Source organism: Tenrec ecaudatus, chromosome 15 (assembly GCF_050624435.1).
Source record: "Tenrec ecaudatus isolate mTenEca1 chromosome 15, mTenEca1.hap1, whole genome shotgun sequence".
Classification (NCBI taxonomy): Eukaryota; Metazoa; Chordata; class Mammalia; order Afrosoricida; family Tenrecidae; genus Tenrec; species Tenrec ecaudatus.
Genome location: NC_134544.1, coordinates 30,901,264 through 30,914,552, shown reverse-complemented (window position 1 = coordinate 30,914,552; position 13,289 = coordinate 30,901,264). Strand labels below are relative to the sequence as shown.

General features: G+C 50.1%; 1 protein-coding gene across 2 annotated transcripts in view; it reads left to right on the top strand.

Moving 5' to 3' along the window:
- Window positions 1-13,289, top strand: part of SETBP1 (SET binding protein 1) — a 426,061-nt gene that overhangs the window by 50,504 nt on the left and 362,268 nt on the right. The gene's annotated exons all lie outside the window — the stretch shown is intronic.

Below are 13,289 nucleotides of genomic sequence, written 5' to 3'. Positions count from 1 at the left end.
TTCCAACTGAACCTGCTCCCACCCCACCCCCCAAAATAGCGGACCACGGCCTTTTGCCATCAAGTTGGTTTTGCTGCTCATGGGGACCCCGTCATGTTTCGGGAGCGGAATGGCGCTGTAGGATTTTCATGTCTGTGACCTTGCGGGGAAAGCAGATTGCCACCTTGGACCGGCATTTCCCCCGTTTCGGAGTGGGCACCGGGCCTTTCCCCTCCCCTCCTCTTCTCTCACTTACTTTCTCACCAGGTCAACCCCGGCTCTAAAGAACGCTGGCACTTTCATCTCTTCAAAAGAGCTCCTGTCAAACTGTAGGGTGGCTCTCCTCAGAGCTCTCTGGAGAGGGCCAGACAGCTTCCCAGCGCTTGATGGATACAAAGGATGCCGATGCTGAAAGAGACCTTGAAGATCATTAGAGGCCTCTTCCCTTTGCAGGCGAGGGCGCAGAGCCCGGATCCATCCCTTGATGTGTCCAAGATCGCACGGGCAAGCAGGGACCTTCCAGGAGGAGCCACCCTCTCCAGTCATCACAGTGCTGGTGCTACAAAGGAGCGGCCCCTGGGGGTCTGTGGCCAGCCCTGGCTGCGCTCTGAGAGACTGCCTGCCTGTTTGCTGGGCCCATCTTAGGAACGTTTGGCACTTTTCTGTTGAACCCGCCTGAACCCGCCATCACTCTGCCCAGGAGCATGAGAGAAAGGGACCTTTTATTTCCCAGCTGCCCTGTGTGCTCAGCATTCAGAGAAGAGGGTCTGGCGATGGGGGCGGGGAGGGGAGAAACCATTTGTCTTTCAATACTGGCCTGACATGAAAGCTTTGGTGATGGGCATTTTCAGAAACCAGGGAAAGAATGGTCGCAGCCGAGACAAAAGATAAAACTGACCCACTGGTTATGCAGTTACTTAAACATGATTTACCCTGCATAATGCTGGCTGGGACCTGGGGGCCTCATTTCTAACGAGCCAAGAGACAGTGCAATTAATTACATGGGAAGGAGCGTTATCAGACACAAACTCGTCACCACGGAAGAAAACGTACTTACATAGTCCCCGTCTATGTAACGCAGAAAGAGCTCCATGGGCATGTCGCTGGGTACAGGCAAGGATGTGGAGCCCTGGTGGTGTAGCGGTTACCAGTCGGACTGCAATCTGCATGGTCAGCGCTTCAAATCCGTCAGCTACTGCAAGGGAGAGAGACGGGGCTCTCTACTCCTGTAAACACAGACTAAGCAAGCCACAGGGGTCACTCGATGACAGTGAGTGAGTGACATGCATGCACATCGATGGGCCAGTGACTGGGCAATGGTCAGGACCAGTGCAAGGCAACAGGCAGAGTGAGTGGGGAGCCCAAAACACCAAAGTTGCTGAGTTTAGGGATTGTGTAGGGTGAAGGTGCCTGGGAGGTGGTTTGTCTGAACTTGGCTGTTGGGAAACCCAGCCAGGAACAGCACCTTAAAGGCCCGAGTGAGCATAACCTCCATCCAGTGCGTGTTTGCGACAGGCAGGCATTTCATCTCTATGATACGTCTATTTGAGAAATGATGGGGGCGCTTCAAACACTCGTGAAAGACATGAAATTAAAAGAGAATGCTCTTTTCTTCTTCTTTTCTTTCCAGGAACTTTGTGGGATGTGGAGGATGGGAGCAGGGACTAGAGGCACAAGGCGGGAGGCCACATTGAGGCTAGTCAGGGAGCATGCCCCATCAGAAGGTCACGGTGTGTTAATTTTTCTAATCCCCTTCTGATTATACAAGCCAGTCCCATCAGCACGTTTTGGGGGGCTCTCTGATGAATCCAAGGGCGACACCACATCTCCCTTTGGCTAAACATCGTGGCAGGCGATGTCAGCTCTGGTGTCCGGAGCCTGGGCCGGGAAGATGAGAAGGAAAAGGCGGGAGGATTTGAAGAGGGCAGGGTCAAAGGTTAAAGGAGAAGGGTTAGCAGCAGGCAATGCCCAGGATTGAAATATTTGCTGAAGGGTGACAGGCAACAGAATAGAGGCAGACAAGTGGCAAATTCCTGTTTTCTCTCCTAATTGAGAAAATATTTTGAGCGGTATTCAGCGAGACGGCATAATAAGTGGGGGTGGGGTGGGGGCTGGAGGTAGAGAGAGCATATGAACAAGGGAGAATATGATTAAATTGTGGTAGGAGGCCAACATGATGACAACAGAGGTCTGCCAGCTTCCTCGTTCATTTCTTCAGTCATTCATTCAGCACAACCTCCCTGAGGCCCCGTGCTGGACCAGAGGCTTAGCAGTTGTCCCAGGCATGAAGTAGATTGAAGGAGAGGCCAGCCCTCCGGCTCCTAGGCTCGTTCTGATTCATACAACTCTGAGTGTGCAGTGCAGAACTGCCTCTAGAGGCCTTTCACGGCTGGGCCTTTGGGAAGCGACAGGGTGCCTCTGGTGGGTTTGAACCACCTGCCACTCAGCTAGTAATTTTGGATGTCGCTGCACCACCCTGATGTTGTTGGGTGCCATTGGGCCAAGCCAATGCACAGAGAAAGTGTAAGGCAGAGCAGAACTGCACCGTGGGGTTTCCTGGGCCCTAGTCTTTATGCAAACAGATGCCCAGGCATCTTCTCTCACGGGTGGCTAGTGGGTTCTAAGTGCAGACTGTTCCTTGAGTAGCAGACCACGGAGCCTTAGGCAGGTTCATAAGCAGACAGCTCCCACACCACGTGAGACCCTCGGCTGGGTGCGGCTCTGGCTTGCTTTTGGCACTGACATCTTGTAGTCATCTGTGTCTGGTCACAGTCTGGTGGGTAGCTAACTGTATGTAGGCTTGCACTGAAGAGACTAGGAAGTGAGTCCGGCACTAGACCTTGCTGTCTCAGGGCCTGGGTTCTCAGCAGGGGTAGCCTGTGCAGCCCATGGAGTGGAGCTGTGCACAGGGCTAGTGGATTTGATGGAGGGGGTGGGGAACAGGGGGTAGGCCTGGGTTTGGGCAAGTGGTTTGAAAGAAAGCAGTTGTTTCTGGGCTCGATCCTCCCCAGCTGCTTTCTTCTGCACCTGGATCCTGCTGGTCAGAAGCTGTTGTAGGTCCCTGTCAGTTTACATGCCAACAGGGAGCAGCACCCATGACAGGGCATCTGGCGGCCATCAGGGAGCAGAGGGAGGGCCAGTGGCACAGGACCTTAGGGATCCCTTTTGCAGAGGGACACCCACAGCAGCTGCGCGACTCCCTCTGGGGCGCCCTGAGGTGGTGCCGAGCTGGGACTCCGCCCCGGAGCTCTGCCCCCACCTCCAGCGGCCTCTGATTCCAGGAAGCGATGATCAGATCATTTCCATCAACCCGTCTCACCCCCGCCCCTCCTCCTTTTTCTCCCACAGACACCAAAGCCCATAATAGACCGAAGGTAGTTTCAATTTTAGGCAGTTTCCTTTTTTTACATAGATGTCTATGGTTAGAAAGGGGGTAGGGTGGTGATGGGGGTGGTGGGGAGGCAGGTAGGAGATGCTTTGAAGAAGCTGGGCTTCATTTACCTGGTTCTCCTGGAGGAAACGGGGCCTGGTGGGTGGTGCCTTTCGTTTGTTGTCAACTGGTCACCTGAAGGTCAGCGATCTGATCACACCCTCAGCGGCTCCCAGAAGAAGGGCCTGGCCACCTGCTGCTGGAAGGAAAACCCCCCCAAAACAATTCCCAAATCAAAACACAAAAGCCCACTGCCACCAAGTCGTCTCCAACTCACAGCGACCCTATAGGACAGGGTAGAACTGCTCCTGTTGGGTTTCCAAGACTGTAACTCTTTACAGGAGTAGAAAGCCCCCTCTTTTTCCCGAGGAGCGGCTAGTGGTTTGAACTGTTGACCTGGGGGTTAAGCAGTCCAGTGCATGGGCCCTATGTCCCCAGGGCTCTGTGGCATGGTTTCTGTTTGGTTACACTGGGTCTCCATGAGTTGAACAACACTCTCTAGCACACACCAGCACCACCACCTTCACTCAAGGAACCTCAGTGACTAAAGCGGTCTGCGCTTAACCAAGAGGACCCTGTGGGTCGAGTGTGCCCTGTGACCTGTGGAGTTGTCATGACCGCAGCTAACAGGCAGCAACCACCGTCATGTGGCCTAGCGTTGATCTCTCAAAGGTGCCTTTCAATCTGAAGTCCTTTGGCTTTTACGTTCAGGAGGGAATTCTCTCCTTGCCAAGTCTACAGCTTCTCAAGAGTCCTTAGGAATGCGCAGAAGTCGTTAAGGAATACTTTGCAAGCAGCATTACCGTGCTTCTGGGTGGGAATTCTGATAAAGGCCCCAGATACCTACTGCTTGCTTTCCAAGGAAGGTGGAAACTCTGTTTAGCTGGAGGGCCTCCCGTCGGAAACCATCGAAAGAGATTATGAGTAATTGGTTGATCATAATGGCTGTCTCTCAAGTTCTGCATGTGAGGTGTTGAGTTGACCTCTCTACACTTCACTTTATATTGAATTGTGTTGACAACTCCTTAAGAGTTCATTCATAGTGTTGCCATTTTGCTGATGAGTAATTCATACCATCCAGAGGTCGATGGCTCAATGCCACTTAGCTATCATGTAAGAGTGTTCGTATTTGAACTCACTCTAAAAATACAGTTTTGACGTTCATACTCTTATTCAGAGGAGCTCTGGTGGCACAATGGTTAAATGTCCCACTGCTCTCCAAAAGGTTGGAAGTTTGAATCCACTCAGTGGCTTCGTGGGAGAAAAGACCGGTTGATCCGCTCCTGTGAAGACTGTACCCTCCTCAACCCGGTGGGGCGGTACTATTCTGTCAAATTGGGTAGAGATGAGTGGAAATCGACTACATTTAACAAATACCAAACCCCAACCAAACTCACTGCCATTGAGTCAATGCTATTACAAGATAGAACTGCCCTGGTGAGTTTCTGAGACTGCAACTCTTTACAGGAGTAGAAAGCCGAATCTTGGTGGGTGGGTTTGAACTGCTGACTTTGCAGTTAGCTATCCAAAGTGTCACCACTATGCCACCAGCGTCCCTGGCCCAGCTCTTCCTTAAGAAGCTACATATACTCTCGTACTTGCAGTTCAGAGTCTGAACAGGAAGCAAAAAGCTTGGCTGCCATTGAGAGAATTATGACTCATGTGATGCTATTGGACAGAAAGAACTGCCCCTGTAGGTTTCCCAGAGTATAAGCCTCGTCTTTCTCCAGCAGAGCAGCTGGTGGTTTTGAACTGTTGATCTACGCTGCCTTTTAATTTCTTTAAGTGCTTGATTCCAAATGACCTGTCCATGAGTAACACTTACTGGATTTTTAGGCATACCGCAACTTTAGGAATGTCCTGATTTAACAAATGCGTCAAGGCATATAAGTGTTTGCTCCATAAGTTGTTTGTAGAATAACATGTGGAGACAGGCCTAAAATACAAACCTAAAGGGCTGAACCACGGCATGTCCATCAAATTGCTGCTCTTGTTTCTGCTTTTACCATGTCAGCTGCGGAGACCGATCCCTTTGCCAGTGGATCTCTCTGTGCCTCTCGGGATGGTGGCTCTCAAAGAACCTTGCAGAGCATCATGCAATGCAAGAAAGGAATACGTTATTCGATTTTCTTTGGCAGCCTATGTATGCTTACATCTTAATTTTCAGACCTCTCCTGATTTCTTGTTCTCGCATGTTCATTTGGAAAACGTGCATGAAGTGAGTTTGATTGAAATATTTCCTACCTCCATGCTTTAGTCTCTGGAAGAGATCTGTAACTCAGACTCAAATACCTGATCACAGTGTCCACGGAAACCTATATGTGTGCATTTGTGTGCTTGATATCCAAACAATAAACACTCTTCTAGGTTTGACTTTGAATGTCCTCCAATGTGTGGAGAACAGACTAAGGACAGTTGGTACCCATGAAGGGTCCTGTCTTCAGGGCCATCTCATCATTTCCTTTTCACCTGGAATCGTGTTAAGGACTTGTTGCAGGCAGCGCTGGGTGGTTCGTGAAGGCGTATTCTAATGAGATGCTCAGCTTGCTGTTCTGCTGGATGGCACAATCACCTTTCAGTCCAGGAGGGTGGAAATCATGCCCGTCACTGAGTGTGAGCACTGCGGGAGGCACCGACTGCACGATGCCAACACCTCCAAAGGATCCCGCCAACCTCAGCAGGAAAAGAGTCATTTAAAGCAACCCTGTGTGTATCTTCACCACGCGAGGAAAACGTTGTAAATGTGAAGTCGTTAATATCTTACTACGATGGGACTCTGGAAGGAGAATGGAACCAACTGCCAAGATTCCTCATTCAGCCTCCTAACGGAAAAACTCCCATCTGGACTTTACTGGTGACACTCAGTGCAGCCTTGCCCATGCTTTGGGAGTGGCCTTTCCCTGGTTCCCTTGTTGGGTCAAATACTCTTCTAAGCCCTACCTAGCAGACCCGTCTAACCCTAAAATGCAGCAACTCTGCTAGTGAGTTGGAGACAAGGACCCACTTGTATCCAGTTGGCCAAGATTTGCTTTAAGGGGAAGTGCTTAGAAGTGCCATTCACTCATTTATTTGTTCTGTTGCCATGTGTCGGATTCTCTCTGGCAAATGTGTGAAGGCGACCATGGGAAGTAATGGAGCCCTGCTGGGGAAGTAGTGACGTGTTGGGCTGCTAACTGCAAGGTCAGTGGTTTGAAACCAGTTGCTTCATCGGAGAAAGACAAAGTTTTTAACTTGTGTAAATATGTACAGTCTCGGGAATGGACAGGGTCCATTGGACCCTCTCCTAGAGGGTCACGATGAGTTGGACTGGACTCAATGGCAGTGAGTTTGAGATCACAGGGAGAAAGGCAAAGTCTCCTTTCCCTCATTTCAGACTCATCCCTTAGAAATGATCTTATGCTAGAATAACTTGCTCTGCTGTGATCACCTTAGCTCGGTGATGTGGATTGAATTACTTTCCACCAGAACACACATCATAAATCAAAACTGGATGTGCATGTTCTGGGCTTGGGAAGGAAACCTCCCAATGATATAGAATTTCTATGGATTTCTCTAAAAAGAGAGAAGTGAATAGGAGGGGGCTCGAAAGAAAATTAATGGAAAAATGCCACTTTCCTTTAATTCTATGTTTTCACACACTTTTTGAAGTCCCCCTATATAATAATGGCCTTAAGCAATAACTATGATGCTGCTAAAAATCTGCACGTGTAGATCTGGGGAGCCCACTGACAATGACCATGCATGTACATATTTGCACACATGCACATCCCCTGCCTTCCAGGATCAGACTTGCAGTGGGAGAGGCGAGTGAGATGGTCACTATATAGAGGGCTGTGTTAACTGTGGTGACGTTTCAGAGGGCTGTGTTAACTGTGGTGACGTTTCAGAGCAGAAAGAGTGACCGTCCAAATCAGATTGGGAGCCCGGAGGGGGATGCTGTGGCATGGAGGGCAGTCTCACCCTTGGGCCAAGTGTTGAGGGGCATGTAGGAGTTGGCTCGACCATGAAGAAAAACGCACGTTCCAGGAAGAAAGAATGGCATAAGCAGAGGCCCGAGAGGAGAAACAGCAGCTTGAATGGGGTGAAATTCAAGTACATCCGCTCCTCTTTTCACCATAGATAATTTCCAGGGTCCATGTTGTTAAGCAAAATTGGTGTTATGGTCGAGTGGCCATGCATTGCCTTCATTGCTGGCGTCCTCCTCTTCCTCTTACTACTTACCACTGGGATGCTACTCAAGCCTTGATGGCCTATCTTCCCCACTAAGGCTTCCCCAACACCGTAGGGTACATGCGGTTGGGGATGGTGGTAGTCAGGTCTTGCACCTTGCCCTCAGTCTCCCACCACCAGCCTGGGGCAGGGAGCCCATTGCTCCTCAGCTTGACTCCTCTTGCTGCTCACTGATTCCCCTTGGTGGGGACCTGTTTGTTTCTGTCTGCCCTGGAGGGCACCCAGACCTTTGGAAACCTACCTGAGAATTGTGTCCATGTTGTCTTAAGTGTGGTATAAAATCTCAGGTGTGTCTCCAAAGATTCCAAAGTTCAAAACCACCAGCCGCTTCTCAGGAGAAAGAATGGGGCTTTCTATTCCCATAACGGGTTACAGTCTTGGAAATGTCACAGGGGCAGTTTTACCCTGTCCTATGGGGTCACTATGGGTTGACATCCACTTAGATGGCAGTCAGTTTGGTTTGGGCTGAATTGTGAGATTTTGGGTAAGGAGAGCGTCACTAAACAAGGAGTTCGAACAAAATGTAGTTTGGTTAAAACAAGTGGTGTGTCCAGATCAGAGATTGGAGTAGCTGGCAGAAAGCTGAGAAAGGAAGCTCTAGAATCCTCCCTCTGAGTCAGGTAGAATTCACTTGAGTGACTTGTTGATAGACGCTGCCGAGGCGGTGTTGGCTCCAAAGCTATAAGCAGACCTGCCCAGGGGGGCTGCCTGTCTGTGATCCTCATGGTTGCAGCGTGCCCAGCCTTTCTCCTGCAGAACGGCCTGGTGGCTTCCATTCTCCTTCAGTCAGCAGCGGTGAGCTTAACTGGTCTACCACCAGGACTGCTGTCCCGCCCATAGTCCCCATAACACCTCAGAGAGGGTTCCTCTTATTACTCACCATTCACAAACGAGGGGCCTGAAGAGGGAGACAGTTAGCTGGCTATGGAGCTACTGTGATGTGGAGTTTGGCTACCACGGAGTGCGAAGAATGAATGAAGGCTTCTCGGGAAGAAAAGTAACCTCTTCTGTTCTCTTACCGAGCACTCTTTCCATGGAAAGAAGGTGTTTCTGAACGAGCAAGTAATGCTCCGCTGCATCGTCCTCACTTCGGCACAGGCCGGCTTCTTTATCCACATTGTGGAAGTCTGACTCACAAAAGTCTTTAAGTTGATTGAGATTTGGTTCCTGCTATGACTGTCATTAAAAGTTGTGCTTTGCAAAGGGCCTTGTGTGTTGGGGCAGCTGAACCCTGTCCTGAGAATTTTGGTCTATTTGAGAGCCAAGAGTGAGACACAGGTAGAGTTATATTCTGGGAAGGTCACATAGAGAGAAGAGTGGAGGGCTGAAGGAAGGGAGGCCTGTCTGGGGCCAGCAGGAGACCTTTGAGGTAATCTCGGGAGAAGTGATAAAATCCCGAACCAGGCCGGTGACAGGAGGCATCCTCAGAAGCCAATTGGTTCAGAAGGCATCGCCCACTGCCATCCAGCCTGTTTTGCTCACATCGACCCAGCAGGACAGAGTAGAACAGACCCATCCAGTCAGTTTCCAACGCAGTCATTTCTACTCTGGGAAGAGCGCAGCATCGTGACTGGGGCAAGTTTATTAACAACCTGCAGTGTGTAGGTGCTACAACCTGGCTTCTTGAAACTGAGGAAGACGTGAGGCACCGGCTGAGGCATAGCAAAGACGGCAGCTTTCGGGATGGGTTGCAACTCAGTGTAAAGAAAACTCAAATCCACCACAGCTGGACCAACAGACAGCGTCGTGGTAAATGGGGGAATGATTGAAGTGGCCAAGGATTCCAGTGTACTTTGCCCCTCAATCAAAGCTCATGGAAACAGTAGTCAAGACATCAAATGACATATGGCCCTGGCAGGACCTCTTCAAAGTGGATGAAAAGCACAGGCGCTACTTTGAGCATTGTGGTGTGCCTGCCTCAAGCCATGGCATTATTATATGTCTGGGAAAGGTGGGCAGCGAATAAAGGAGACCCCCGAAGAAGAACTGACTGATGCGTTTGAATGATGGTGTCGGTGAAGAATACTGAGTGTTCTATGGCCTGCCAGAAGAACAAACAGATCTGTTCGAAAGAAGTACAGCCAGAAAAAAAAAAAGTACAGCCAGAATGATCCGCTGAAGCAAAGATGGGCAAGACTTGTTCTAATGTACTTTGGGCATGTTGTCAGGAAGAACCAGCCACTGGGGTGGGAGGACATCAAACATCCAGACATCATGATTGGTTAAATGAAGGAGGGCCTGCCAATAAAGAAGAAGACTCTCAAGGACATGGATTTACATGGTGGCTGCAACAACAGGCTCACCCATAACAATGTTGAGGACTGGGCCTGTTTCATGCTGTTGGACAGAGAGTTGAAAGGAGGCCTAGCAGACTGGACAGGACCATACAACCCTAAACCAGGATAGCAATCGCTAAAGGTCACCCTTTACACGGTGCCACACCTTTCTCCCAAGGAGTAGCTTCTACGTTTGAACCACCAATCTCTTCATTAGGAGTTCAGTTCTTTAACCATGGCACCACTGCGGCTTCTGCAGAAGTCATTCCAAATAACCCCAAATCTACTTCCATTGAGCCATTTCTGACGGATCGAAACCGGAGTTTGGGTTTCTGAGACTTTGAATCCAGTGGCAGCTGGCTGCCTCATCTTTCTCTAGTGCAGCGACTGGTGGGGGTGGACTGCTGACCCATGGTCCACCAGGCTTCCTTTGCAGAAAGATTGAGGAGAGCAGGATCTGTGGGGGGACAGTGGCTCGTGGGATTTAGCTGTTGAATGAGAAGGTGGGATTTAAGCTATCTTCTAGGTCATTTGAAATCACCATCTGTAAAACAGGCAAGCCCAGGACAATGCTGTGCAGGCAGTGCAGTCTGAGCCCTTTGATGGGGTGCCTCCTGGGCCCTTGTGGGAAGGTCTCATATTGCTGTGGCTGTCAGGAGATGTCTTTAAGTTGGCCTTAACTCACAGCCACCCTTTGTGCACCAGAACACATCACTGCTTGGTCCTGCACCATCCTTACAGTCTGTGGTTGAGCCCGTGGTCGTGGCCACCGTACCAGTCCATCGTATTGAAGGATTTCTTCTTTCTCACCGGCCTTTTACTTTAACAAGCATGGTGCCCTTCTCCCGGGTCTGTCCCTCTTTCCATGTCCAACGAAGAGAGAGACATCTCCCTGTCCTTGCTTCTAAGGTGCATTCTCTCTGTACTTCTTCAATACACAGAGAGATGTGCATTCTTCTGGCATTCATAGGCAGGTGGAGATTTGAGTTGTGAATATTTTGGGCTTCTGGAACTGTTAATAATTAAAACCATGGGTGTGGCTTAATTTGCCTGAGGCCTGTGAGAAGTTCCTTGGGGATTATAGGCATTTAAAAGAAAAGCAGAACACTGCACTGGGAGCCAAAAGACCTGTGTTCTGGCTCTGGCTTTATCTCCATTGAACCAGCCCTGGAGTAAGTTGGTCTGGTGGATTAAGACTCTGGTCTTGTTGGCTTTGTATTTTAATCTATTACACCATGTCTTGTGTTTAATGGGGTTTGACTAATGGTAGAAGGCAGGGCATAGTTCTCTCTTTCATACGCGTGCACACGCACACACTCAGACAAACACACACCCCCTCTATATTTTCAATAAACTAGAGAATGGGTTGCAAACCTGACTGGAATCAAGCAATCCAGGATCCAGTTCCTATTTCTAACACTTAATATGCACGTGTTGTGCACAAATTGTTTGCCTCTGCCAACCTCATTTTCCTCAGTTGTCAAATGGGAAGTCTAGTTAGTATGAGGACAATATAGCTTTTCACGAGGCAACACTGATTCTGATGTCTGGTCAAAGATGTCTGAATTTCCCCGTCTGCTGGAACCCATTACCTCTGATGCTCGTTTCAATCGAGTTTTTACAAGGTCATTGCCCTGGGGCTCGGCCTGTCTGTCCGTTTCTCCCTCTCCTCTTCCATATGTATCAGTACGAGTAGTTGTGTCCTTGATCATGCACACTGGGGCCAAGATGTCTGAGGAACAAGGTTCTTGCGGGCGTGCACACCTGTCCCCTACTGTACTCCGAGGGTTTTGTGTCAACACTTCCCTAAAGGAAAGCAAGCGCAAGCACAACGAAGCCCTTGATTCCCTGCTCAAGTAGCAGGTGAGGTAGATTCTCTGCATGTGTCTTGAATTTGGTTGGAATGTGGGTCTGAATAGGATCGTCTGAGAGTTTACCTTACTGCGCCTCGAAGTGGAAGAGGCTTAGGTGAGACAATTTCCTCTCATGTGCTGTAACTTGGCGATGGAGGTGGCTCGCTCTCAAAGCCCCCCACTGTCTTCTGCAAGAACAACCAGAAACCCCATGCTCCGGGAACTTGGTTTGGCCAGCAGCGCCCCCAGTGAGAGAGGAAACCCAAAGCCCTTCTGTCCCCGAGGATAAATAACAAGAAGACATTTGTCAAAGTATGGCCTTGATGGGAGTGACCATATTGTCTGTTGCCTTGATGTCGACCCTTACTGCCAGACAAAGTGCTCTGTCAACATGCCCTGGTTAGCCCTCACTGCATACACTGCCGCCTCTCTGAGGTCTTCCATTCAGTGAAGCGACTTACTTTAAACAGAAGCGCCGTGCAGCCTCCTCTCAGAACAGTCAACAAGAACAGCTGAGGTCTTTTCAGGAACCTGCAGCCAAGAGATGATTTGTTGTTTCGGTCTCCAGGAAGGACCAGGACAGAAGGAGCATTGACCTCGCTCCTTTGGCTGGCACCCACCAGGTCCCTTCCTGGCGCTCCCAGTCTCCGAGTGTGTAACTCAACACCTGTCCTTCTGCCTGCAAACAGAGCTCACACTGATGGCCCCTCCTGCCCGTGCCCAACTGCTCAGCACCATTTTCACCCAAGATTTTAAATGCACACAAACCAGAACTGAGACTAAATGTATCGCCTTCCCCCTCTGGATTCTCACTGAGAGCTTAAAAAAAAAAATTAACTGCAAGCCCAACTGCTGGGGGCTGTCCCGGGTTCAACACATCCTTCCACACCTACAAAGGAGCACTGGTGGTATAGTGGGTTACATGTTAGGCTGCAAACTGCAAGGTCACCAGTTCAAAACCATCTCCATGGGAGAAAAAACTGGCTTTCTGCTCCCATGGTGAGTTACAGTCTTGGACACTAACAAGGGTGTTTCCATCCTGTCCCTATCAGGCCGCCACGAGTCAGCCTGGACTGGATGGCAGTGGGTTTGGTTTTTGCTTTCTTCCATGTCTATCTCCAAACCCTGGCGAGGGATGACGTCAGGTTCTTAGACAAGTTAGAAACTTGCAAGTGGCCTCTCTGTATCACAGAGGGACCCTGGGTCCGAAAGACATCTGCCCTCACTGTTTTCACGCCAGCCCAGATGAGCCACCCCCTCCTGTTTCTGTCTGGCAGGGCCAGGCTGGACCTCTGGTGAGTAAATAATTGATTTGGAAGTTGGAGGGGGGGGGCAGTGGAAAGTCTGCTGTGTGGGACTCATATAACAAGGCTCCCATGTGCCGGCAGCTGGCTGGCCTCAGTAAAGACCAGGACCTCCTCTCAGACCTGGGCAGCCACACCTTCCGGGCTGTCTCTCCTCTGTGGCTCCAGCTGGGTCCCCAGGTGCCTAGGCATGCTGGCTGGACCCTCGCGCTCTTTC